Source organism: Ranitomeya imitator, chromosome 2, assembly GCF_032444005.1.
Source record: "Ranitomeya imitator isolate aRanImi1 chromosome 2, aRanImi1.pri, whole genome shotgun sequence".
NCBI classification, from domain to species: Eukaryota; Metazoa; Chordata; class Amphibia; order Anura; family Dendrobatidae; genus Ranitomeya; species Ranitomeya imitator.
In genome coordinates this window covers 364,987,825-365,015,083 of record NC_091283.1, presented here as the reverse complement: position 1 = coordinate 365,015,083, position 27,259 = coordinate 364,987,825, and the positions used below count along the sequence as shown (strand labels likewise).

Genomic DNA, 27,259 nt, shown 5'->3' with positions numbered 1-27,259 from the left:
CACCTGTCCATACGACGGACACTAGCAGGGGCCCATCCCGACGCGTTTCGAGGGAACCGTCCCTCTTTCTCAAGGTATGGCTCCCCTGCCATTGCTCATTGTTTTATAGCCACGCATCCTAATGTCCTGCACAGCATGGAACCGCCCTCCACCAAAGAATGCTTGCATAGTTAGATAGCAAGCGTCCGCCCACTGACCCAACCCTCAGACAACCCAATGAAGGATAACTGAACCCTATGCTAATACTAATGCAAGTGAAAAAATACACAGATACCACTTCATACCCAGCTTATAACCGATAATTATGATAAAAATTATAACCTTTAATCATGCACCTCTAAAACATGGTAAAAACCCTGATAAATAAATACTCACTTAAATACATACTAACTTAAAATAATTTTCCTAATATTACAGCGATGATAGTTATAAATCGTTGCCATTGTGCACTCTCCTGTCAAAGAGTATAATACCTTTGACACACAACTACTGGCAATGCGCACTTAAAAACGCCCATGTATAAATGTGAATAAAAACAAAAACAAAAATGAACCAGCTCTACGATAATCTTTATGTTTAATAAAAATAGCGCACAATAAACCCCAACCCGTGAATTAAAATCAATGTTAGTATACCTGCTCATAGTTAAGCTACTCATATTATTTCTGCTAAAACCCCCTTATATTAAAAGAGAGACCCTGCTTGTTATAGGGCAAATAATTTGATTTCAAAATTCAGACCCTTGGGAGCCAGGCTGTCAAGTGTGAAAATCCATTTAGATTCCACTCTTGACATACTTTTCAAGTAGTCTCCGCCCCTCGGATTTTCCTTGACCATTTGGATCCCGCAAAACTTAGTGTGGCTACATGACCGGTTATGTTTATCCGCGAAGTGGCGAGATAGAGGGTGCCCCATAAAACCCTTATCAATGTTGTCGAGATGTTCTTTTATTCTTTCAGCCGTCTCTTCGTGCGGCCACACAGACATCTCACTGTGTAAATGACCCCTTTGGAATGACACAAAATATTGTCTCTAATTGAGAATGATTTGGTTCTATCCGCATTCCAAAACAGCATCTGAGCCGATCGTTTACTTCCTGTACGCAGACAGCAAGAACAACTTACACAATTAAAAAATCCTATGTCCACTGAGTGTTGGTGCCCAGGTGGTTTGTGCCCCGCGGTACTCATACCCATTTTAATTGTAGGGGCCAAAATATTTCCAATGTTCTGGACCCTTTTGTTGATGAACCTCGGGTTGACCGGTAATAGTTCACCCACACTCTTATCCTCTTTAAGGATGGACCAGTGTTTCTGAATAATGCTAGTAAATTTATTTTGATTAGCATGTAATTGAGTGATAAACGGTAGATTCCCAATTTCCTGCGCTATGCTGCAAGCCTTATTACCTGACTTTACGCCATGGATTAAGTCCGTTCTTGTCCAAAACAAAAACAAAAGTAAGGCGTGAGTTACCACCAGCACAACAACATCAACAACAAAAAATTTTCAATCTTAGTTCTTATGTGCTGACGGAAAATGAGGAATCCCTCCTGCGTAAAGGATTGAAGTTTGCTCCCACCATGGAAACCAATCCATTTAATTTATATGTGTGCTTGAAAAAGTTCCTTCGTAATTTAGCTGTTAAAAAATATTTTTTTAAAAAGGGACCAGGGGGTGTCGGTTCACAGAGTAGGACTAATGTAGGGTACATACACACGTCATTAGCGAACCCATCTGCATTTAACCCGATTAATGAACATTCCAATGCTTTCACCACATTTGAGACATTGGTGACTAGAGACATTAGAAAAATTAAAAGGAGGAACTCTAAATATGCACTAGAGGGGAAAAAACTGCCCTGGTCAATATGCAAGAGAACCAGGACATCATTGTCCGTACAGCGGACAAGGGAGGGGGCATTGTCATTATGGATCGGTCTATGTATCAGGCTGAATCAATAAGACTTCTGAATGATAAAAACACATACAAGAAACTGTTGGAGGACCCTACCAGCCGATTTATTAAGCAGCTGTATGTGTTGGCCTGCAAGGGTAAATCCCTAGGCGTTCTTAATAGAAAAGAGTTTCAGTTTGTGTACAATAAAACACCAAGTGTGGCAATATTTTACCACATCCCGAAAATGCACAAAGATCCCATGCATCCACCGGGAAGACCTATTGTGTCAGGGATCAATTGCCTAACGGCGACTCTATCAAAGTTTGTTGATATTCACTTACAGAAATGTACAACACTTCTCCCAGCATACTTGAAGGATACAGGGGACACCATTAGGGCACTTGATGAGCCAGAGATGAGTCAAAGAAAAATCAAATCCACTAGGTGCATAGTAGAATTTCAGATTAGGCTGTTTCATCTGAAACAGGCTCTTCATTGCCTTACAGTAGTACCCAGGGCTGTAGAGTCAGCTTCCATTTTGGTGGAGATGGAGTTGGAGTCGATATAAAATGAACCGACTCCTACAGTACGTCTAAAATATATAATAAATTGGGTACAGCAGTACAATGCTGGATGTGTTGTACATTTTTTCAAAAGAATTTGGGAAAGTTATGAAATGTCCTATAAATGTCTGTTCTATTCCTGATTTAAGGATCCAGGCTTTTAGTTGAGATGAATCTGTACTGCAGTTTATGTACATGCTCAGTAGTGAGGCAGTGCTGTGCAGTCAGACTTGTGGAGTCGAACGTTAGAGACATTGAGTCAGAGTTGCTGGTTTGGCTTACTGACTCGACAGCCCTGGTGGTCACCATTAGCAACTCCATGACAATTGTATAAAAAAGGAGTTTTTCACCCTTGGGATGCCTTACTTAACAAATGTATCCCTACCTTCCATAAACACACCCAAATTCTCATCTAATTTATATTCCCAGCGGCCAAGCAAACAATAGCATTTGCCTGGAAAATATCAGGTTTAGATTTATCATAAGTCAAGAGATGCCTTTTTTTGGTATGTACGATGCCCAAGTGAGGTAGTCGTTGATGAGCTTCGGACCCTAGTCGCTCTTTCATCCTACAGCCAAGGTGTATCTCTGTCCCGGTGTGCTGCTAAGTATGTGGTGCTTTCTGTTATGATAAGGTAATTCAGTACCACAATGGACATAGAGGTCAGAGCACATACAGTGACCTGACAATAACCCAAAAACATTGAACGAGCTCTGAGACGTGGGAACTCTGCTGACCGCAATCCCTAATCCTCTCCAACCACACTAGAGGCAGCCGTGGATTGCGCCTAACGCTCCCTATGCAACTCGGCACAGCCTGAGAAACTAGCTAGCATGAAGATAGAAAATAAGCCTACCTTGCCTCAGAGAAATACCCCAAAGGAAAAGGCAGCCCCCACATATAATGACTGTGAGTTAAGATGAAAAGACAAACGTAGAGATGAAATAGATTTAGCAAAGTGAGGCCCGACTTTCTGAACAGAGCGAGGATAGGAAAGGTAACTTTGCGGTCAACACAAAACCCTACAAAAACCACGCAAAGGGGGCAAAAAGACCCTCTGTACCGAACTAACGGCACGGAGGTACACCCTCTGCGTCCCAGAGCTTCCAGCAAGCAGAAAAAAACAAATAGACAAGCTGGACAGAAAAAAACAGCAAACAAAATAGCAAAGCAGAACTTAGCTATGCAGAGCAGCAGGCCACAGGAACGATCCAGGAGGAAACAGGTCCAATACTAGAACATTGACTGGAGGCCAGGATCAAAGCACTAGGTGGAGTTAAATAGAGCAGCACCTAACGACTTCACCACATCACCTGAGGAAGGAAACTCAGAAGCCGCAGTTACATTTTCCTCCACCAATGGAAGCTCACAGAGAGAATCAGCCGAAGTACCACTTGTGACCACAGGAGGGAGCTCTGCCACAGAATTCACAACAGTACCCCCCCCTTGAGGAGGGGTCACCGAACCCTCACCAGAGCCCCCAGGACGACCAGGATGAGCCATATGAAAGGCACGAACAAGATCGGGAGCATGGACATCAGAGGCAAAGACCCAGGAATTATCTTCCTGAGCATAACCCTTCCACTTAACCAAATACTGGAGTTTCCGTCTTGAAACACGAGAATCCAAAATCTTCTCCACAATATACTCCAACTCCCCCTCCACCAAAACCGGGGCAGGAGGATCAACAGATGGAACCATAGGTGCCACGTATCTCCGCAACAATGACCCATGGAATACGTTATGTATGGAAAAAGAATCTGGAAGGGTCAGACGAAAAGACACAGGATTAAGAACCTCAGAAATCCTAAACGGACCAATGAAACGAGGTTTAAACTTAGGAGAGGAAACCTTCATAGGAATATGACGAGAAGATAACCAAACCAAATCTCCAACACAAAGTCGGGGACCCACACAGCGTCTGCGATTAGCGAAACATTGAGCCTTCTCCTGGGACAAGGTCAAATTGTCCACTACATGAGTCCAAATCTGCTGCAACCTGTCCACCACAGTATCCACACCAGGACAGTCCGAAGACTCAACCTGCCCTGAAGAGAAACGAGGATGGAACCCAGAGTTGCAGAAAAACGGCAAAACCAAGGTAGCCGAGCTGGCCCGATTATTAAGGGCGAACTCAGCCAAAGGCAAAAAGGACACCCAGTCATCCTGATCAGCAGAAACAAAGCATCTCAGATATGTTTCCAAGGTCTGATTGGTTTGTTCGGTCTGGCCATTAGTCTGAGGATGGAAAGCCGAGGAAAAAGACAAGTCAATGCCCATCCTACCACAAAAGGCTCGCCAAAACCTCGAAACAAACTGGGAACCTCTGTCAGAAACGATATTCTCTGGAATGCCATGTAAACGAACCACATGCTGGAAGAACAATGGCACCAAATCAGAGGAGGAAGGTAATTTAGACAAGGGTACCAAATGGACCATCTTAGAGAAGCGATCGCAGACCACCAAATGACTGACATCTTTTGAGAGACGGGAAGATCTGAAATAAAATCAATAGAGATATGTATCCAAGGCCTCTTCGGGACCGGCAAGGGCAAAAGCAACCCACTGGCACGAGAACAGCAGGGCTTAGCCCGAGCACAAATCCCACAGGACTGCACAAAAGAACGCACATCCCGCGACAGAGATGGCCACCAAAAGGATCTAGCCACTAACTCTCTGGTACCAAAGATTCCAGGATGACCAGCCAACACCGAACAATGAACCTCAGAGATAACTTTATTCGTCCACCTATCAGGGACAAACAATTTCTCCGCTGGGCAACGATCAGGTTTATTAGCCTGAAATTTTTGCAGCACCCGCCGCAAATCAGGGGAGATGGCAGACACAATTACTCCCTCTTTGAGGATACCCGCCGGCTCAGATAAACCCGGAGAGTCAGGCACAAAACTCCTAGACAGAGCATCCGCCTTCACATTTTTAGAGCCCGGAAGGTACGAAATCACAAAGTCAAAACGGCAAAAAACAGCGACCAACGAGCCTGTCTAGGATTCAACCACTTGGCAGACTCGAGATAAGTCAAGTTCTTATGATCAGTCAAGACTACCACGCGATGCTTAGCTCCTTCAAGCCAATGACGCCACTCCTCGATTGCCCACTTCATGGCCAGCAACTCTCGATTGCCCACATCATAATTTCGCTCAGCAGGCGAAAACTTCCTGGAAAAGAAGGCGCATGGTTTCATCACCGAGCAATCAGAACTTCTCTGCGACAAAACAGCCCCTGCTCCAATCTCAGAAGCATCAACCTCGACCTGGAACGGAAGCGAAACATCTGGTTGACACAACACAGGGGCAGAAGAAAAACGACGCTTCAACTCTTGAAAAGCTTCCACAGCAGCAGAAGACCAATTGACCACATCAGCACCCTTCTTGGTCAAATCGGTCAATGGTTTAGCAATACTAGAAAAATTGCAGATGAAGCGACGATAAAAATTAGCAAAGCCCAGGAACTTTTGCAGACTTTTCAGAGATGTCGGCTGAGTCCAATCATGGATGGCTTGGACCTTAACAGGGTCCATCTCGATAGTAGAAGGGGAAAAGATGAACCCCAAAAATGAAACCTTCTGAACACCAAAGAGACATTTTGATCCCTTCACAAACAAAGAATTAGCACGCAGGACCTGAAACACCGTTCTGACCTGCTTCACATGAGACTCCCAATCATCCGAGAAGATCAAAATGTCATCCAAGTACACAATCAGGAATTTATCCAGGTACTCTCGGAAGATGTCATGCATAAAGGACTGAAACACTGATGGAGCATTTGCAAGTCCGAATGGCATTACTAGATACTCAAAATGGCCCTCGGGCGTATTAAATGCAGTTTTCCATTCATCGCCTCGCTTAATACGCACAAGATTATACGCTCCACGAAGATCTATCTTGGTGAACCAACTAGCCCCCTTAATCCGAGCAAACAAATCAGATAACAACGGCAAGGGGTACTGAAATATAACCGTGATCTTATTTAGAAGGCGGTAATCTATACAAGGTCTCAGTGAACCATCCTTCTTGGCTACAAAAAAGAACCCTGCTCCTAATGGCGACGATGACGGGCGAATATGCCCCTTCTCCAAGGACTCCTTCACATAACTCCGCATAGCGGCGTGCTCAGGCACAGATAAATTAAACAGTCGACCTTTTGGGAATTTACTACCAGGAATCAAATCGATAGCACAATCACAATCCCTATGCGGAGGTAGGGTATCGGACTTGGGCTCATCAAATACATCCCGGTAATCAGACAAGAACTCTGGAACCTCAGAAGGGGTGGATGACGAAATAGTCAGAAATGGGACATCACCATGTACCCCTTGACAACCCCAGCTGGACACAGACATGGATTTCCAATCTAATACTGGATTATGGACTTGTAGCCATGGCAACCCCAACACAACCACATCATGCAGATTATGCAACACCAGAAAGCGAATAACCTCCTGATGTGCAGGAGCCATGCACATGGTCAGCTGGGTCCAGTACTGAGGCTTATTCTTGGCCAAAGGCGTAGCATCAATTCCTCTCAATGGAATAGGACACTGCAAGGGCTCCAAGAAAAACCCACAACGCCTAGCATACTCCAAGTCCATCAAATTCAGGGCAGCGCCTGAATCCACAAATGCCATGACAGAATACGATGACAAAGAGCAGATCAAGGTAACGGACAGAAGAAATTTTGACTGTACCGTACCAATGGTGGCAGACCTAGCGAACCGCCTAGTGCGCTTAGGACAATCAGAGATAGCATGAGTGGAATCACCACAGTAGAAACACAGCCCATTCAGACGTCTGTGTTCTTGCCGTTCAACTCTGGTCAAAGTCCTATCGCACTGCATAGGCTCAGGTTTAAGCTCAGGTAATACCGCCAAATGGTGCACAGATTTACGCTCACGCAAGCGTCGACCGATCTGAATGGCCAAAGACATAGACTCATTCAGACCAGCAGGCATAGGAAATCCCACCATGACATCTTTAAGGGCTTCAGAGAGACCTTTTCTGAAAATAGCTGCGAGCGCACCTTCATTCCATTGAGTGAGTACGGACCACTTTCTAAATTTCTGACAATATACCTCTATCTCATCCTGACCCTGACACAGAGCCAGCAAATTTTTCTCTGCCTGATCCACTGAATTAGGTTCATCGTACAGCAATCCGAGAGCCAGGAAAAATGCATCGATATTACTTAATGCAGGATCTCCTGACGCAAGAGAAAATGCCCAGTCCTGAGGGTCGCCACGTAAAAAAGAAATAATGATCCTAACTTGTTGAACTGGGTCACCAGAGGAGCGAGGTTTCAAAGCTAGAAATAGTTTACAATTATTTTTGAAACTCAGAAATTTAGTTCTATCTCCAAAAAACAAATCAGGAATAGGAATTCTCGGTTCTAACATAGAATTCTGAACCACAAAGTCTTGAATATTTTGTACTCTTGCCGTGAGCTGATCCACACATGAAGACAGACCTTTAATGTCCATCGCTACACCTGTGTCCTGAACCACCCAAATGTCTAGGGGAACAAAAAGGCAAAACACAGTGCAGAGAAAAAAAAAAGGTCTCAGAACTTCTTTTTTCCCTCTATTGAGAATCATTAGTACTTTTGGCCTCCAGTACTGTTATGATAAGGTAATTCAGTACCACAATGGACATAGAGGTCAGAGCACATACAGTGACCTGACAATAACCCAAAAACATTGAACGAGCTCTGAGACGTGGGAACTCTGTTGACCGCAATCCCTAATCCTCTCCAACCACACTAGAGGCAGCCGTGGATTGCGCCTAACGCTCCCTATGCAACTCGGCACAGCCTGAGAAACTAGCTAGCCTGAAGATAGAAAATAAGCCTACCTTGCCTCAGAGAAATACCCCAAAGGAAAAGGCAGCCCCCACATATAATGACTGTGAGTTAAGATGAAAAGACAAACGTAGAGATGAAATAGATTTAGCAAAGTGAGGCCCAACTTTCTGAACAGAGCGAGGATAGGAAAGGTAACTTTGCGGTCAACACAAAACCCTACAAAAACCACGCAAAGGGGGCAAAAAGACCCTCCGTACCGAACTAACGGCACGGAGGTACACCCTCTGCGTCCCAGAGCTTCCAGCAAGCAGAAAAAAACAAATAGACAAGCTGGACAGAAAAAAACAGCAAACAAAATAGCAAAGCGGAACTTAGCTATGCAGAGCAGCAGGCCACAGGAACGATCCAGGAGGAAACAGATCCAATACTAGAACATTGACTGGAGGCCAGGATCAAAGCACTAGGTGGAGTTAAATAGAGCAGCACCTAACGACTTCACCACATCACCTGAGGAAGGAAACTCAGAAGCCGCAGTACCACTTTCCTCCACCAACGGAAGCTCACAGAGAGAATCAGCCGAAGTACCACTTGTGACCTCAGGAGGGAGCTCTGCCACAGAATTCACAACAGCTTTCCACTTACTTCTGGCCTGCAGGCCTCTTCTGACTCCAGGAATCCTTCTTCTGGAACCAGGGCAGCAATTAATCCAGGAGACACGTGGTTCATAAAAAACAAACTTTTACTTTATGAATGGCAGTCTGTACAGTATTTACAAGTAGATGCAAAGGATAAGGCCCAACGGGTTGTTGTCATCTTTTCCACAGGTAACGGATACAACTTCAGCCCTGGTTCTAGGTATAGGTGGCATGTCCCTCTCAATGGCTTTCCTAGCCCTAGGGAATCTTCCTCACATCTACAGTAGCTGTATATCCGGATTGCAATACCTTCCACCCCATGTAGTCTGAGTCCATCTTTCCCTGTAGCTTAACAAGCTGAGAATGCCTCTGGCCCCCAACGTTCATCTTGAGGTTACGCCAGGACATTAGACGGAATCACACGGAAGGGTATTTGTGGCAATTCACTGCCCCGAGTATTAGGGTCACGCTGTCCCAAGAGCCTCAGTACCACTACTTTGCTCACTGCTATCCTCACTCATGCCTGTTGTGTTTCTAGGCAAACTTCACCTGCATTCTAAACAGTGACATCTTGTGACCGTTAGTTATTACTGCAGCCCAGAGGGGAATTACAATTGTTATAACAAGGAAACATATCAGGACCAAAACATTAATCACATTCTACACCACAGTAGCATTGATGTCTTCAGGGGGAACACGGCAGCTGGTCCATCTGCTTACATTTCCCCCTTTTTTAATGATGGTTGTCCTTGACCGGTAAATCTGCAAGACACCAATGCATAAAGCCAAACAAAAATGCACAGTAATTACTTCTCCCGAGTCAGCATGACTTTGTTTCTTCGCGTCAGCATGACCCCAGTCCCACTAGGTTGGGACCCTGGAACCATGTCCATGTCTATATTTGACAGAGGCCCACAGGCCAACACAGCAGCAGCCCTTCCAGACTAAAGGCAGTCTTCAGGATTTCTGGCTGGAACATTAGGTCATCTGTTTTCCTCACCGGTCATCTTACTTTTCTCTAGGGGACCCTATGACCTGCACCGCCTGGTACCTCTCAGGATGATGCCTTCTCACTCGGCACTATCGTCCCGCCGGACAGGGAGGGGATCACTACCTCCATAATGTTGTCCTTCAGCCCCTGTCTCATGAGGGCCAATAACTTCCACAGCCGATCATGGCTACTACAGGCCCACCTGGCCTTGAGGGTATCTTCAACAGTCCCTCCGATTCCTTTTAGGAAAAATACAGGCCTTTTGGTCACAAAGGTACCAACAGTTCTTCCAAAAATAACAAAGGCAAGGTGCCTTAAACTTCGTTTCCTGAGACTTGACTGGTCTCCAGGCTTTAAATAGGGGTTCTTCGGAACTTGGCCCCTCAAAATAGCCTGATGGACCAACCGAGTTACTGCAACTGCCCAGAGGGCACCATGGTCACTGTTCAGGCATCTCCTGTAATTTCTCCATCTTCTTCCAGACTCTTCTCCTGCAGAACCAAGCCACTTTCCGATTAAGTCATCACTGGAACTACCTGCACATCTGCATCAGGCTTCCAGAGTGAAGAAAAAGGCCCAAAGTCCTTCCTGAAGGTCCTCTACCATCTTCCTCCCCTCAGCATACCAATGCTCAACACTTCTGAGGAATTCACCGCAGATTTCTTGGGTTGACAACTGAGCAAAATGCAATAGTTGCTGGCCAGCGTCCAGTCTTACTCAACGGGATGAAGCTGAGGCTTGCATACCTTGTTCAGCAGGCGCCTCTCCATGGTACTCTGGAGTGGTCATGAACTCTCCTGTTCCCTGAGCTGTGTACACTGCGTGTCACCCTTCAGGCTGAACCACAATAACTGGGGATGAAAAATCCTCATAAAAATTTGTGCAATAAAAGGATTTTTTGTTAGTTAGTGCTAGACATAATTTATTTATACATACGATTGGTTTCTCTTCTGATTGAATAACTGGGGATGGTAGTATCTCCGGAACTACTTGATCGTGGTAATAAGGTCCCTAGGGCAGACAAAAGATTCCAAATCCCCACCAGTACAAATTCAATGCATATGGATCTCCATATTGGCTCTCACCGCTCATGTCCTCCATCTCCTTGTCACCGCCAACACCCACTCCCTATGCAGGCTGTGTCATTTCCTCGGGGAGCCAGATGCCTTGTGATGCCGCGCTTCCTGCACATCCAGCTCTTCCTGGGCCTAACTCCTGACGCGACCACCACGTCTTACTTCACTCCTGGCGGCTCCGCTTTCAGCCGTGCCCCCTTCCAACACAATCTTCCATGCAGTGGGCCGTGCCTCACACTGCACCTTGCCTTCCTCTGGAATCACACGGGTATTTGTGGCAATCCACTGCTCTGAGTATTAGGCTCACGCAGCCTCAGTACTGCTATGTCACCAGCAGCACTTGAAGATTCTGAAGTCTTTCCTGTCTTCTGAGAACTGGAGACTCCGGGGTTAAACCTTTGCAGAACTTTTCTCCTCAAAGTGAAACTGAAATCAGGAAGTAGCACAGTCTTGGTCACTGCTGCAGGACTGACTCTGTATGTTAGCCTGGCAGTTTCTCTGTAGTAACAATGTCACACACACACTGGGCAGTTACTTATCACACTCAGGGATCTTTGCTTGTCACTGGGGTCACCGGGGCTGTGCCCGGGTCACTGTCTCTGCGCTGTCAGGGGAAGAGTGTTCTCTGATTCAGGAGGCTTCTGAGTCTACACCCTCACATACAGCCTTCACTATGGTGGGTTTCTCAGCCTCAGTGCCCTCACGGGGAGCACTATCTTTAGGGGAGCACGGCGCTGCAGCCTGCCCTCTCTTTGGCGCGCTGCCCTCTTTCTGCTCTCCCGCTCTTTTCTGACTACACACCTCTCTCTTCTTCTCTCCTCCCAGCAGTCACCTGGTCCCCTCTGTCCAGGGCAGAAAGTCTTCCCCCCAATAACCCAGCTGTCTAAGTGGTTCCAGCAGGGCCGGCTCCAGGTTTTCGAGGGCCCCAGGCGAAAGAGTCTCAGTGGGCCCCCCCCTTTAACACATACCCTGATTTATGATGCCCAGATACGGCAGAGAAATGTATAGTACAATGCCAGATTTCACTTCTTACACGAGTGACAGCTATTGTAAATTCTGCAGTGTATATATACAGGAGAGGTGCTGTGCAGTGTATATATACAGGAGGAAAGGTGCTGTGCAGTGTATATATACAGGAGAGGTGCTGTGCAGTGTATATATACAGGAGGAAAGGTGCTGTGCAGTGTATATATACAGGAGAGGTGCTGTGCAGTGTATATATACAGGAGGAAAGGTGCTGTGCAGTGTATATATACAGGAGAGGTGCTGTGCAGTGTATATATACAGGAGGAAAGGTGCTGTGCAGTGTATATATACAGGAGAGGTGCTGTGCAGTGTATATATACAGGAGGAAAGGTGCTGTGCAGTGTATATATACAGGAGAGGTGCTTTTCTGTTTTGAGTTTTTCTATGAAACAAAGACTTTTCTACATAAACAACGTTGTTTGGTTTTGCGGCCCCAACAGATCTATGCTACAAAGTAACAGGCGGCTCGGGCATTAATGAGGGACCTGATACTGAATCCTTTCCACAAACGCTAATGACCCAATTAGTGCCCTGTCATTAGAAGCTCATTAAATGCCTCCCTGTCCCGAGCAGTCATGTACAGTATGGATGGATCCTGCAGCCCACCCCCTGACTGCTCCATACCATACACTGCCCTCTGTCGCGCTCACTATTATCCTGTGCATTTCTCCCTCATCGTTACCCCATGTTACACTTGTCACCCCCCACTACAGAGTAGCAGGGCAGCCAATGTCACCCCCTCCCAGACCCTAATGGCAGCAGGAAATGTCTGCTCCTCTATTGGGTTGGAAACTGATTTAATCAAGGAATAATGTAGATTTGTTGCTGGTGGCCACAGGGGAAGGGTTAAGTGATGCCATGTCCTTGGTTGGAGCAGTGGCAGCTGCTGGGACCTGGACAGAGACAACCAATGTTGCTGTGACTGCACAGTGTGATGTGGAGGAGAGAAGCTGAGACGCAGAAATCACCCACATGCCAGCACTGGGCAGAGTCCCTCCAGTCACCAGCCTGGGGCCACAGGGCCCCAACATACATCCCACAGCTCAGTTTTATCCATGGCAGCAGCTCCCCTTCCTCCTGGCATCTGGTTAACCCCATTTATGCGGGTCGGATTGTTATCTTTAAGGTTCAGCAATAACCTTCATACAGATGGGAAGGGGTTAAGCTTCTTCGTACCCCACTGGTGCAGGTTGGTGAGGAATGCATGTATTCTGGGGTTCTGGGTGAGCTGGGCGGCTGCAGGTTGCAGGCTGCTCTCCACCATCTCCTCCTCCAGACATCACCCACATTTTTAGGCAGCGGAGACAGACAGCAGCAGACTGAGCCACAAGTCCAACCACTGCTGGATACTTTAGTTTGCACTCACTCAGGCACTGGTAGGATGGAGCTCCTCCGGAATCTGCCTGATAATAAGTTCAGCACTGCAGCCAGCCAGGGGCTCTCTCCGCCCACAAACAGTCACACTGGCTGCGTTCTCTTAACCCCTATGTGTGCCTGCCTGGCTGCACTGACTGAGTGAGAAGATGCTTGTGTCAGAGCTGGCACATAGGGGTTAAGAGAACTCAGCCAGTGTGACTTTGTGGGCGGAGAGAGCATGTTCTCCTGCTCTGCTCTCCCAGCTGTATCTATGACAGCGTGAGTGGGCCCCCCTCTCTTCCCAGGGCCCCGGCATTTGCCCAGGTGCGCCGGGTGCTGACGCCAGCCCTGGGTTCCAGGCAAGGAGCAGGGAAAGCAACCTCTTTACACACACACGGCTCCAGGAGGAGAAGAGAGCACAACTGAGGGGACCGCCCACCAGGGCTGCCACTAGAAATTTCGGTTCCCCATACTGGCAAAATTTTCGGGGCCCCCTTGAGACTCCGCCCAGGCTCCACCCCAGCCCTGCCTCCACGCTCCACCCCTCGAACTGTCCACAGTCCCACCGCTCTCTCTTTGAAAAACCCCACTTCTCACCTATCACACATTAACAGTTCCCATCACCAGATCACACATATAGCCAGCAGCTTTTGTTTTGGCCAAAAGATTTTTTAAGCTGCCACCATAACACGGTAGACACTTTTGGCCGGGCCCTACTCTACTGTAACCTATTAAATATTTGTTAAAATATGCAATACAATTTAGGCAAAGAACAAATACCGCTACACCATGACCAGATGACATATTACCACCACAGTGATCGAATAATATCACATACAAAGAACAAATACCTCTACACCATGACCAGACCGCATATTACCACCACATAGTGACTGAATACTACAATTCTGATCAGCAATAAAAAAAAAAGCACCATACTATCACCATAAGTGCCATTATACACAGGAGATCTGTATTTAGTATGCAGTGTCTGTGTACAGATAATACGGTGATCACTAGTGAAATTATACACAGGAGCTCTGTATACAGTATACAGTGTATAGTGTCAGTGTATAGGTAACACACTGACTCACCAGTGACGTCTCTAGGTGAAGTCCTTCAGCTTTCATCCAGCACAGACCGCCATCATTTCATCCAGCCAGGACTTGTCTTTGCAGGAAATAACACAGTTATCTCGAACTCTGCTTGTAGAATGCATTACTTAATTTTTCCCAATTTCTACATTACACCACATGAAGAAAAAGAGGCGACATAGTATCACTCTACACAGTAACAGTACCGCCCCCTCATTTAAAACAGTATACTCAAAAAATAAAATAAATACATCACTGCAGTAATAATATCCCTAAATTAGCCCCTATGGTAATAATATTCCCCATCCTGGCTCCGTGTGTCTCATTCCTGGCGTCAGCCATATGTTCTCCCATCCTGCCCTCATGAGTATCCATTCTGCCCCATATGATCTCCCCATCCTGCCCCATATGATCGCCCAATGTGATCTCTCCATCCTGCCCCATGATCCTGCACGATCTGTCTCCAATTCTGCCCCCAGTGTCTCCAATCATGCCCCATGTCTCCATTCTGCCCCCTATGTCTCCAATCATGCCCCCATGTCTGCAATCCTGCCACTTGTCTCCAATCATGCCCCCTGTGTCTCCAATCCTCCCCATCTGTCTCCAGTCATGCCACCATGTCTTTCATCCTGCCCCGTGTCTCCAATCATGCCCCGTATCTCCATTCTGCCCCGTGTCTCGCATTCTGCCCCAATGTCCAGCATTCTGCCCCAATGTCCAGCATTCTGCCCGTGTCCAGCATTCTGCTCCCGGGTCTCACAGTCTGCCCCTGTGTCCAGCATACTGCCCCAGTGTGTGTCCACCAGCATTCTGCCCCAGTGTGTGTCCGCCAGCATTCTGCCCCAGTGTGTGTCCGCCAGCATTCTGCCCCAGTGTGTGTCCACCAGCATTCTGCCCCAGTGTGTGTCCGCCAGCATTCTGCCCCAGTGTGTGTCCACCAGCATTCTGCCCCAGTGTGTGTCCACCAGCATTCTGCCCCAGTGTGTGTCCACCAGCATTCTGCCCCAGTGTGTGTCCACCAGCATACTGCCCCCGTGTCCTGCATTCTGCCCCGGGCCCCCCTGGATCGCCGCTCTCAAAGAAAAAAAAAACCACGAGTTCTTTCCTGGCCATGCTTCTGCCCCGGGCGAAGCTCCCTCCAGGCTCCACGCAGGTGAAGACGCACTCGCCAGACCCGGCGGCTGATAATGATGTCAGACGCCGGCGAGTGCGCACTGCGGCCCTACTCAGCTGCCAGCCTCCGACTGGCTGGCGGCTGTTAACTATTGACATGCAGGCGCGGGCCCGCACGTCAATAGCGTGCCGCAGTGCCTGCAGGGGGGGCCCGGTGAGCAGATGAGATGGGGCCCGATGCGGGCCCCCTCTGCCCACCGGGCCCCATACGCCAGTCACGGCTGTAATGCCCTGATGGCGGCCCTGCCGCCCACCTCCTTACACACCTCATACACATGCGGCTCCGTGCTCTACACCTCATAGACGCGCGGCTCTGCTCCATACACCTGTGGATTTGCTCCATACACCCCATCCACACACGGCTCTGCTCCATACACCCCGTACACATGCAGCTCTGCTCCATACACCCCGTACACATGCGGCTATTCTTCATACACCCCGTACACACACGGCTCCGCTCTGTACACCCCGTACATACACGGCTCCGCTCCGTACATCTCATACACATGCGGCTCTGACCCGCACACCTCATACACATGCGGCTCTGCTACATCCACCCTGTAAACCCCTCCTGACCCCACATAAACTTCCCCACGTCCAGCACCATGACAACCAGCACAGCAGAGTCCTGCATACACTGAGGCCCCTGATCATGTGACCCCTGACTCCTCCCCTCCTGTGACCTCATCACAGGTCCTGTGCGCACAGAACAGCCATATATGTGGTGTGCGGCTCTGCAGGTGGAGGTAGGTGCTGGAGATTCCCCATTACTGGGCAGGGGCAGTAACCCCTTCAGTGCTGAGACTATTTAGATGTTTTTGTGTTGCTAGTTTTAGAATCATTACGTTTTTGTTCCTTTTCCTCTTCTTGATACATATGACCCAACTATGAAATTAAATATTGAAACCTGCATTACACACATAGTATGATGCCCTTTACATGGCTCCCGCAATGTGATCGCCCACGCACTATAATGTCCCCCCAGTACCGCCATCCCCCCACACACACAGTATAATGTTCCCCCAGTACTGCCATCCCCTCCACACAGTATAATGTTCCCCCAGTACCGCCATCCCCCTCCACACAGTATAATGTTCCCCCAGTACTGCCATCCCCTCCACACAGTATAATGTTCCCCCAGTACCGCCATCCCCCACACACAGTATAATGTTCCCCCAGTACTGCCATCCCCTCCACACAGTATAATGTTCCCCCAGTACTGCCATCCCCTCCACACAGTATAATGTTCCCCCAGTACCGCCATCCCCCCACACACAGTATAATGTTCCCCCAGTACTGCCATCCCCTCCACACAGTATAATGTTCCCCCAGTACTGCCATCCCCTCCACACAGTATAATGTTCCCCCAGTACTGCCATCCCCTCCACACAGTATAATGTTCCCCCAGTACTGCCATCCCCTCCACACAGTATAATGTTCCCACAGTACCGCCATCCCCTCCACACAGTATAATGTTCCCTCAGTACCGCCATCCCCCTCACACAGTATAATGTTCCAGTACCGCCATCCCCTCCACACAGTATAATGTTCCCCCAGTACTGCCATCCCCTCCACACAGTATAATGTTCCCACAGTACCGCCATCCCCTCCACACAGTATAATGTTCCCACAGTACCGCCATCCCCCCACACACAGTATAATATTCCCCCAGTACTGACATTCCCTCCACACAGTATAATGTTCCCTCAGTACTGCCATCCCCCTCACACAGTATAGTATCACCCACCCAAATGGCTAATAAATATCTTTTTAATGGCCTTCATTTTGATCTTGAGCCATAGCGATTTGATGGATGAGCGATCTGTAGGAAGATCTTTTGGAAGCCTAGCTAGGTCCACCTGGGTCTTCTCCGTTATCTTGATTGTATCAAGCCATCAGGTTGGTGATCTTTCTCTTCGCCTAGTTCCTTCTATTCTTCTGACCACGATGGCCTTCTCCAGTGATTGATTTCTTCATATGATGTGTCCAAATTAGTCGTAGCTTGGTGATCCTTGTTTCGAGTGACATGTCTCACTTGATTTGTTCCAAAATTGATTTGTTTGCTATTCTTACCATTCATGGTATTGATAACTTCCTTCTCCAGCACCATATTTTGAAACATTGATTCTTTTTCTGCTTTCTTTCTTTATCGGCCAGGTTTTATATCAATATGTTGCCACAGAAAAGACCAGACTATATATGTGCCGTTTCTTTGTCGCGAGTAAAATATTTTTTTGACTGTCCAGTCACTCCATTGATGATTTGCCCACAGCTATTCTCCTATTGACTTCTTGTATTGTCTCTGCATTTTGATTGATCATTGATCCGAGCAGTTCCCCACCGTCCATCTCAAATGTATCCACCCTGTAAACCCCTCCTGACCCCACACATAATCTTCCCCTCATCCAGCACCATGACAACCAGCACAGCAGAGTCCTGCATACACTGAGGCCCCTGATCATGTGACCCCTGACTCCTCCCCTCCTGTGACCTCATCACAGGTCCTGTGTGCACAGAACAGCCATATATGTGGTCACGGTGTGCGGCTCTGCAGGTGGAGGTAGGTGCTGGAGATTCCCCATTACTGGGCGGGGGGGGGCAGTAACCCCTTCAGTGCTGAGACTATTTAGATGTTTTTGTGTTGCTAGTTTTAGAATCATAACGTTTTTGTTCCTTTTCCTCTTCTTGATACATATGACCCAACTATGAAATTAAATATTGAAACCTGCATTACACACATAGTATGATGCCCTTTACATGGCCCCCGCAATGTGATCGCCCACGCACTATAATGTCCCCCCAGTACCGCCATCCCCCCCACAAACAGTATGTTCCCCCAGTACTGCCATCCCCTCCACACAGTATAATGTTCCCCCAGTACCGCCATCCCCCCACACACAGTATAATGTTCCCCCAGTACTGCCATCCCCTCCACACAGTATAATGTTCCCCCAGTACCACCATCCCCCCACACACAGTATAATGTTCCCCCAGTACTGCCATCCCCTCCACACAGTATAATGTTCCCCCAGTACCGCCATCCCCCCACACACAGTATAATGTTCCCCCAGTACTGCCATCCCCTCCACACAGTATAATGTTCCCCCAGTACCGCCATCCCCCCACACACAGTATAATGTTCCCCCAGTACTGCCATCCCCTCCACACAGTATAATGTTCCCCCAGTACCGCCATCCCCCCACACACAGTATAATGTTTCCCCAGTACTGCCATCCCCTCCACACAGTATAATGTTCCCTCAGTACCGCCATCCCCCCACACACAGTATAATGTTCCCCCAGTACCGCCATCCCCCCCACAAACAGTATAATGTTCCCCCAGTACTGCCATCCCCTCCACACAGTATAATGTTCCCCCAGTACCGCCATCCCCCCCACAAACATTATAATGTTCCCCCAGTACTGCCATCCCCTCCACACAGTATAATGTTCCCCCAGTACCGCCATCCCCCCCACAAACAGTATAATGTTCCCCCAGTACTGCCATCCCCTCCACACAGTATAATGTTCCCCCAGTACCGCCATCCCCCCACACACAGTATAATGTTCCCCCAGTACTGCCATCCCCTCCACACAGTATAATGTTCCCCCAGTACCGCCATCCCCCCACACACAGTATAATGTTCCCCCAGTACTGCCATCCCCTCCACACAGTATAATGTTCCCCCAGTACCGCCATCCCCCCACACACAGTATAATGTTCCCCCAGTACTGCCATCCCCTCCACACAGTATAATGTTCCCTCAGTACCGCCAGCTCTCCACACACAGTATAATGTACCCCCAGTACCGCCATCCCCCCCACAAACAGTATAATGTTCCCCCAGTACTGCCATCCCCTCCACACAGTATAATGTTCCCCCAGTACCGCCATCCCCCCCACAAACATTATAATGTTCCCCCAGTTCTGCCATCCCCTCCACACAGTATAATGTTCCCCCAGTACCGCCATCCCCCCACACACAGTATAATGTTCCCCCAGTACTGCCATCCCCTCCACACAGTATAATGTTCCCCCAGTACCGCCATCCCCCCACACACAGTATAATGTTCCCCCAGTACTGCCATCCCCTCCACACAGTATAATGTTCCCCCAGTACCGCCATCCCCCCACACACAGTATAATGTTCCCCCAGTACTGCCATCCCCTCCACACAGTATAATGTTCCCCTCAGTACCGCCATCCCCCCACACACAGTATAATGTTCCCCCAGTACTGCCATCCCCTCCACACAGTATAATGTTCCCTCAGTACCGCCATCCCCCCACACACAGTATAATGTTCCCCCAGTACCGCCATCCCCCCCACAAACAGTATAATGTTCCCCCAGTACTGCCATCCCCTCCACACAGTATAATGTTCCCCCAGTACCGCCATCCCCCCCACAAACATTATAATGTTCCCCCAGTACTGCCATCCCCTCCACACAGTATAATGTTCCCCCAGTACCGCCATCCCCCCCACAAACAGTATAATGTTCCCCCAGTACTGCCATCCCCTCCACACAGTATAATGTTCCCCCAGTACCGCCATCCCCCCACACACAGTATAATGTTCCCCCAGTACTGCCATCCCCTCCACACAGTATAATGTTCCCCCAGTACCGCCATCCCCCCACACACAGTATAATGTTCCCCCAGTACTGCCATCCCCTCCACACAGTATAATGTTCCCCCAGTACCGCCATCCCCCCACACACAGTATAATGTTCCCCCAGTACTGCCATCCCCTCCACACAGTATAATGTTCCCTCAGTACCGCCAGCTCTCCACACACAGTATAATGTACCCCCAGTACCGCCATCCCCCCCACAAACAGTATAATGTTCCCCCAGTACTGCCATCCCCTCCACACAGTATAATGTTCCCCCAGTACCGCCATCCCCCCCACAAACATTATAATGTTCCCCCAGTACTGCCATCCCCTCCACACAGTATAATGTTCCCCCAGTACCACCATCCCCCCACACACAGTATAATGTTCCCCCAGTACTGCCATCCCCTCCACACAGTATAATGTTCCCCCAGTACCGCCATCCCCCCACACACAGTATAATGTTCCCCCAGTACCGCCATCCCCCCCACAAACAGTATAATGTTCCCCCAGTACTGCCATCCCCTCCACACAGTATAATGTTCCCCCAGTACCGCCATCCCCCCACACACAGTATAATGTTCCCCCAGTACTGCCATCCCCTCCACACAGTATAATGTTCCCCCAGTACCGCCATCCCCCCACACACAGTATAATGTTCCCCCAGTACTGCCATCCCCTCCACACAGTATAATGTTCCCCCAGTACCGCCATCCCCCTACACAGTATAATGTTCCCCCAGTACTGCCATCCCCTCCACACAGTATAATGTTCCCTCAGTACTGCCATCCCCTCCACACAGTATAAGGTTCCCTCAGTACTGCCATCCCCCTCACACAGTATAATGTTCCAGTACCGCCATCCCCCCACACACAGTATACTGTTCCCCCAGTACTGCCATCCCCTCCACACAGTATAATGTTCCCCCAGTACCGCCATCCCCCCACACACAGTATAATGTTCCCCCAGTACTGCCATCCCCTCCACACAGTATAATGTTCCCCCAGTACTGCCATCCCCCTCACACAGTATAATGTTCCCACAGTACCGCCATCCCCCCACACACAGTATAATGTTCCCCCAGTACTGCCTTCCCCTCCACACAGTATAATGTTCCCCCAGTACCGCCATCCCCCCACACACAGTATAATGTTCCCCCAGTACTGCCATCCCCTCCACACAGTATAATATTCCCCCAGTACTGACATTCCCTCCACACAGTATAATGTTCCCTCAGTACTGCCATCCCCCTCACACAGTATAGTATCACCCACCCAAATGGCTAATAAATATCTTTTTAATGGCCTTCATTTTGATCTTGAGCCATAGCGATTTGATGGATGAGCGATCTGTAGGAAGATCTTTTGGAAGCCTAGCTAGGTCCACCTGGGTCTTCTCCGTTATCTTGATTGTATCAAGCCATCAGGTTGGTGATCTTCCTCTTCGCCTAGTTCCTTCTATTCTTCTGACCACGATGGCCTTCTCCAGTGATTGATTTCTTCATATGATGTGTCCAAATTAGTCGTAGCTTGGTGATCCTTGTTTCGAGTGACATGTCTCACTTGATTTGTTCCAAAATTGATTTGTTTGCTATTCTTACCATTTATGGTATTGATAACTTCCTTCTCCAGCACCATATTTTGAAACATTGATTCTTCTTCTGCTTTCTTTCTTTATCGGCCAGGTTTTATATCAATATGTTGCCACAGAAAAGACCAGACTATATATGTGCCGTTTCTTTGTCGCGAGTAAAATATTTTTTTGACTGTCCAGTCACTCCATTGATGATTTGCCCACAGCTATTCTCCTATTGACTTCTTGTATTGTCTCTGCATTTTGATTGATCATTGATCCGAGCAGTTCCCCACCGTCCATCTCAAATGTATCCTGGTCGTTGCTGGCGGTAGTCAATATCTCTCTTCTTTGTATTGAGTAGCAGTCCCACGTGTGAGTTTTCCATCTTGAAACTCAGTAATAAGTCCTTCATTCCATCTATGCTTGTTGCTATCAATGTTGTACCTTCTGTTTATTTAAGATTTTGATTTCTTGTTTTACAGCTAGTCCAGCCTTCTTGAAAATAGCTTCTGCATATAAACTGAAGAGAAATGGTGACAGGATGCAGCGTTGTCTGATGCCTCGCTCTACTTTGAACCATGTCTTGTTGCCATGTTCTGTTCGGACTGTTGCTTCTTGGTCGATGTAAAGGTTTCTAGTGAGACTGATCAGATGGTTCAGCACACCCATATCCTTCATGGTATTCCAAAGTTTCTGGTGGTCAACACTGTTGAAGATTTTCCTGTAGTCAATGAAGCAAAAATAGGTCTCCTTGTTATATTCTTTGGTCTTTTCCATTATCCATATAATGTTAGCAATTACATCTCTTGTTCCTCTGACTTTTCTTAATCCTACACGTTCCTCTGGCAGCTCTTTGCTAAAGTAAGGCTGTATCCGTTTATGTAGGATCTTCAGTCATATTTTGCTGGCATGAGGCATGAGCACAATCGTCCAATAGTTTCCACAGACAGTAGCATCTCCCTTCTTTGGAATATGAATAAACATAGATCTTTTCCGGTACTTGGACCATTTACCAGTTGTCCATATCTGTTGACACAGGCATGTGATGACATCAACTGCTGCTTCAGAAGCTTTATCGCAGCAATGACTTCATCTTTCAGGATATTGTGCTCTCTATCATTTTGAGTCGTTCTTGTAGAGGTGTTCCTTGTACTTTTTCCATCTTTTCTTGATGTGTTCTGACTCAGTTTGCTCTAGTTGGCATCTTTCAACATGCCCACCATTGCTTTAATCTCTAGGTATGCCTTCCTGGTCTAAAAATAAATACTTGCTTATGTCCATTCTTTATGCCAATATAGATGATCCTGGGACATATTTGATATTTACCAACATGATGGTAGTATAGGACAATAGTAGTTATTGAAGTGATTTCACCAACATTGTTCAGTGAGTTTAACCATTAATGAAGCATATTTATTATTGCTAAAACTGATTTTTGTAGGTTTAATTATTCAATACCTTTTTTAACAGTTTTTTTCACCAACACTCATCAGTTTGATATTATTAGATAATTGTTGGTTTAACAATGTATCTCTACCAACTCCATTATACACAGAAATATTCATCTTGGCAGAGCTTTCCTGTGGTCTCTATGAGAGAGCTACTGCTAGACTCCTCTGCAGGAGGCTTACATATAATTAACATATCTATTGATCCTGTGGTTTCCATAATTTCACAACTTTTTGTCTTTTTTTTTGCAATTTAAATGTTGAGGAGAGTGTTAAGAGCTCATAGAATGTTAGAGTTGGAAGGGTCCTCCAGGGTCATTTGGTGCAACACCCTTCTCACTGCAGGATTCACTAAACCAACTCAGACAGATGTCTGTCCAGCCGTTGAAGTGTTCCACTGAAGGAGAACTTACTACCTATCGGGCAGCTGTTCCACTCAAAGATCAGTCTCACTGTCGAAAAGTTTTTTTCTAATATCTAATCTGTATCTTCACCCTTTCAGCTTCATTCCATTGCTTCTCGTGTTTCCATATTCAATTGAAAATAATGATGATTCCTCTGCACTGTGACACCCCCTCAGATATTTGTAAGCAGCTATTAAGTCTCCTCTAAGCCTACTTTCTTGCAAGCTAAACATTCCCAGCTCCTTTAACCATTCCTCATAGGACATAGTTAACAGTCCACTCACCATCCTTGTAGCTCTTCTCTGAACTTGCTCCAGTTTTTTATTGTCTTTTTTAAAACGTGGTACCCAGAACTGGACACATTATTCCAGATGAGGTCTGACAAAGGATGAGTAGGGGGGGCTTAATTACTTCACTTGATTTAGACTCTGTGCTTCTCTTACATACATCCAAGAACTGTGTTTGTTTTTTTCTGCTGAATCAGACTGTTGACTCATGTGCAGTCTGTGATATATAGGTATACCCAAGTCTTTGTCACACGTGCTGTTTTTTAGTTCTATTCCTCCCATTCTGTATATGTAATTTTTATTTTTCTTGCCAAGATGTAGAATCTTGTATTACTCCCTGTTGAATACCATTTTGTTAGTCTTTGCTCATTGTTCTAGCTTATCTAGTTCTATCTGATTTCTTTCTCTGTCTTCGCTATCCCTCCTAGCTATACATTGTCTGCAAATTTGATTATTTTACCTTCAGATCTCTTATCTAAAACATTTATGTTGAACACGGAGGCCAGAACAGAGCCTTTTTGTGCCGCTCTTGAAACACTCTTCCAATTGGATCTACAACCATTTGTTACTACTCTTTGAGTACGAACACTGAGCCAGTTATGAATCCACCTAATTGTAGTCTTGTCAATTCCGTACTTGGTCATTTTTTCAATAAGGATAGTATGAGAGGCTTTGCTGAACTAAAAAAATATACTATATCTACCGCATCTCCCTGATCCACCCAGTCAGTGATTCCACCATAGAAGGAAATTAGATTACACTGTGTGCAGAATTATTAGGCAAGTTGTATTTTAGAGGATTATTTTTATTATTGATCAACAACTATGTTCTCAATCAACCCAAAAGGCTCATAAATATCAAAGCTTAATATTTTTGGAAGTTGGAGTGTTTTTTTTTTAGATTTGGCTATCTTAGGAGGATATCTGTTTGGGCAGGTAACTATTACTGTGCAGAATTATTAGGCAAAATAATATAAACCAAATATATTCCCATCTCACTTGTTTATTTTCACCAGGCAAACCAATATAACTGCACAAAATTTAGAAATAAACATTTCTGACATGAAAAAACAAAAACCCCCAAAATTAGTGACCAATATAGCTACCTTTCTTTATGATGACACTCAACAGCCTTCCATCCATAGATTCTGTCAGTTGCTTGATCTGTTTACAATCAACATTGCGTGCAGCAGCCACCACAGCCTCCCAGACACTGTTCCGAGAGGTGTACTGTTTTCCCTCCCTGTAGATCTCACATTTTATGAGGGACCACAGGTTCTCTATGGGTTCAGATCAGGTAAACAAGGGGGCCATGTCATTATTTTTTCTTCTTTGAGACCTTTACTGGCCAGCCACGCTGTGGAGTAGTTGGAGGCATGTGATGGAGCATTGTCCTGCATGAAAATCATGTTTTTCTTGAATGATACCAACTTCTTCCTGAACCACTGCTTAAAGAAGTTGTCTTCTAGAAACTGGCAGTAGGTCTTGGAGTTGAGCTTCACGCCATCCTCTATCCGAAAAAGTCCCACAAGTTCATCTTTGATGATACCAGCCCATACCAGTACCCCACCTCCACCTTGATGGCATCTGAGTCGGAGTGGAGCTCTCTGCACTTTACTGATCCAGCCTCTGGCCCATCAAGAGTCACTCTCATCAGTCCATAAAAGCTTTGAAAAGTCAGTCTTAAGATATTTCTAGGCCCAGTCTTGACGTTTTATCTTATGTTTCTTGTTCAAAGGTGGTTGTTTTTCAGCCTTCCTTACCTTGGCCATGTCCCTGAGTATCGCACACCATGTGCTTTTTGTTACCCCAGTAACGTTGCAGCTCTGAAATATGGCAAAACTGGTGGCAAATGGCATCTTGGCAGCTTCACGCTTGATTTTCCTCAATTCATGGGTCAGTTATTTTGCACCTTTTTTGCCCAACCTGCTTCTTGCGACCCTGTTGGCTATTTGCCATGAAAAGCTTGATTGTTCGGTGATCACGTTTCAAAAGTTTGGCAATTTCAAGACTGCTGCATCCCTCTGCAAGACATCTTACAATTTTGGGCTTTTCAGAGCCCGTCAAATCTCTCTTCTGACCCATTTTGCCAAAGGAAAAGAAGTTGTCTAATAATTAAGAACACCTTATATAGGGTTTTGATGTCATTAGACAACACCCCTCCTCATTACAGAGATGCACATCACCTGATCTACTTAATTGGTAGTTGGCTCTCAAGTCTGAACAGCTTGGAGTAGTACAAAATGTATAAAAAGTATTATGTGATCAAAATACAACTTGCCTAATAATTCTGCACACAGTGTAGTCTGGCTCTGGTTAATTACCGTATTCTTCTCCAAGTACCGTACTTACATACATGTTGCTTAATAAATTGTTCAAAGATCTTTCCTGGTTTAGAAGTAAGGCTCAGTTGTTTTTAATTTCCTGGCACCGTCTTCTTTCCTTTTTCGAACGTAGGGACAGCATTTGCCCTTCTACAATCTTCTGGGACTTCTCCTGTTTTCTAGGATTTTTCAAAGATTCTGGCTAGTGGTTCTGCAATTTCCTCTGCTAACTTTCAGTACCCTAGGATGTAATTCATCTGGACCAGGAGATTTTAATTAATTTAAATTAGCTAAGTGTTCCGTCATCATCCCTCTGTTTATAGATAGTGTGGATTCTTTTATTCCTTCAATGGCACAGTGAAGATCAGTTGATGTTACATTTGCTTTTTAGAGAGCACAAATGCAAAATACGATTTTAAAAGTTCAGCATTTTAACCACATCACCCTTTTCATTCTGTAAATATCCTATAGCATCTTTGACTTTTTTTCATTGAGACACATTTATTTGCATTTTGCAGTGAGAAATAAGTATTTGATCCCCTACCAACCATTAAGAGTTCTGGCTCAAACAGACAAATTAGACGCTCCGAATCAACTCATTACCTGCATTAAAGGGAATCTGTCACCTCAATTTGCCTCTATAAACTACGGCCACCGCCATTAGGGGCTTATCTACATCATTCTGTAATGCTGTAGATAAGCCCCCCTCCCTGATGTAACCTGAAAGATAAAAAAAACAGGTTAGATTATACTCAACCGGGGGGCGGTCCAGTCCGATGGGCGTCGCAGGTCCGGGTCCTCCCATTTTCATACGATATGGTCATTCTCCTTGCTTCTGTCGCGGTCCTGCACAGGTGTAATTCTCTGCCCTCTCTGTTGGGGGCAGAGCAAAGTACTGCAGTATGCAGGCGCCGGGAAAGGTCAGAGAGGCCTGGCGCCTGCGCACTGCAGTACTTTGCTCTGCCCTCAACAGGGCAATTCA

At 46.6% G+C, this 27,259-nt stretch overlaps 1 protein-coding gene across 1 annotated transcript in view; it reads left to right on the top strand.

The window, feature by feature from the left end:
• Positions 1–16,312: 16,312 nt before the first annotated feature.
• The window catches only part of LOC138663898 (zinc finger protein 605-like), a 75,597-nt gene continuing 64,650 nt past the window's right edge, over positions 16,313–27,259 (top strand). The window contains exon 1 of the mRNA XM_069750270.1: positions 16,313–16,373. The gene's annotated coding sequence lies outside the window, so the exon portion shown is untranslated. The remainder of the gene's footprint in view (positions 16,374–27,259) is intronic.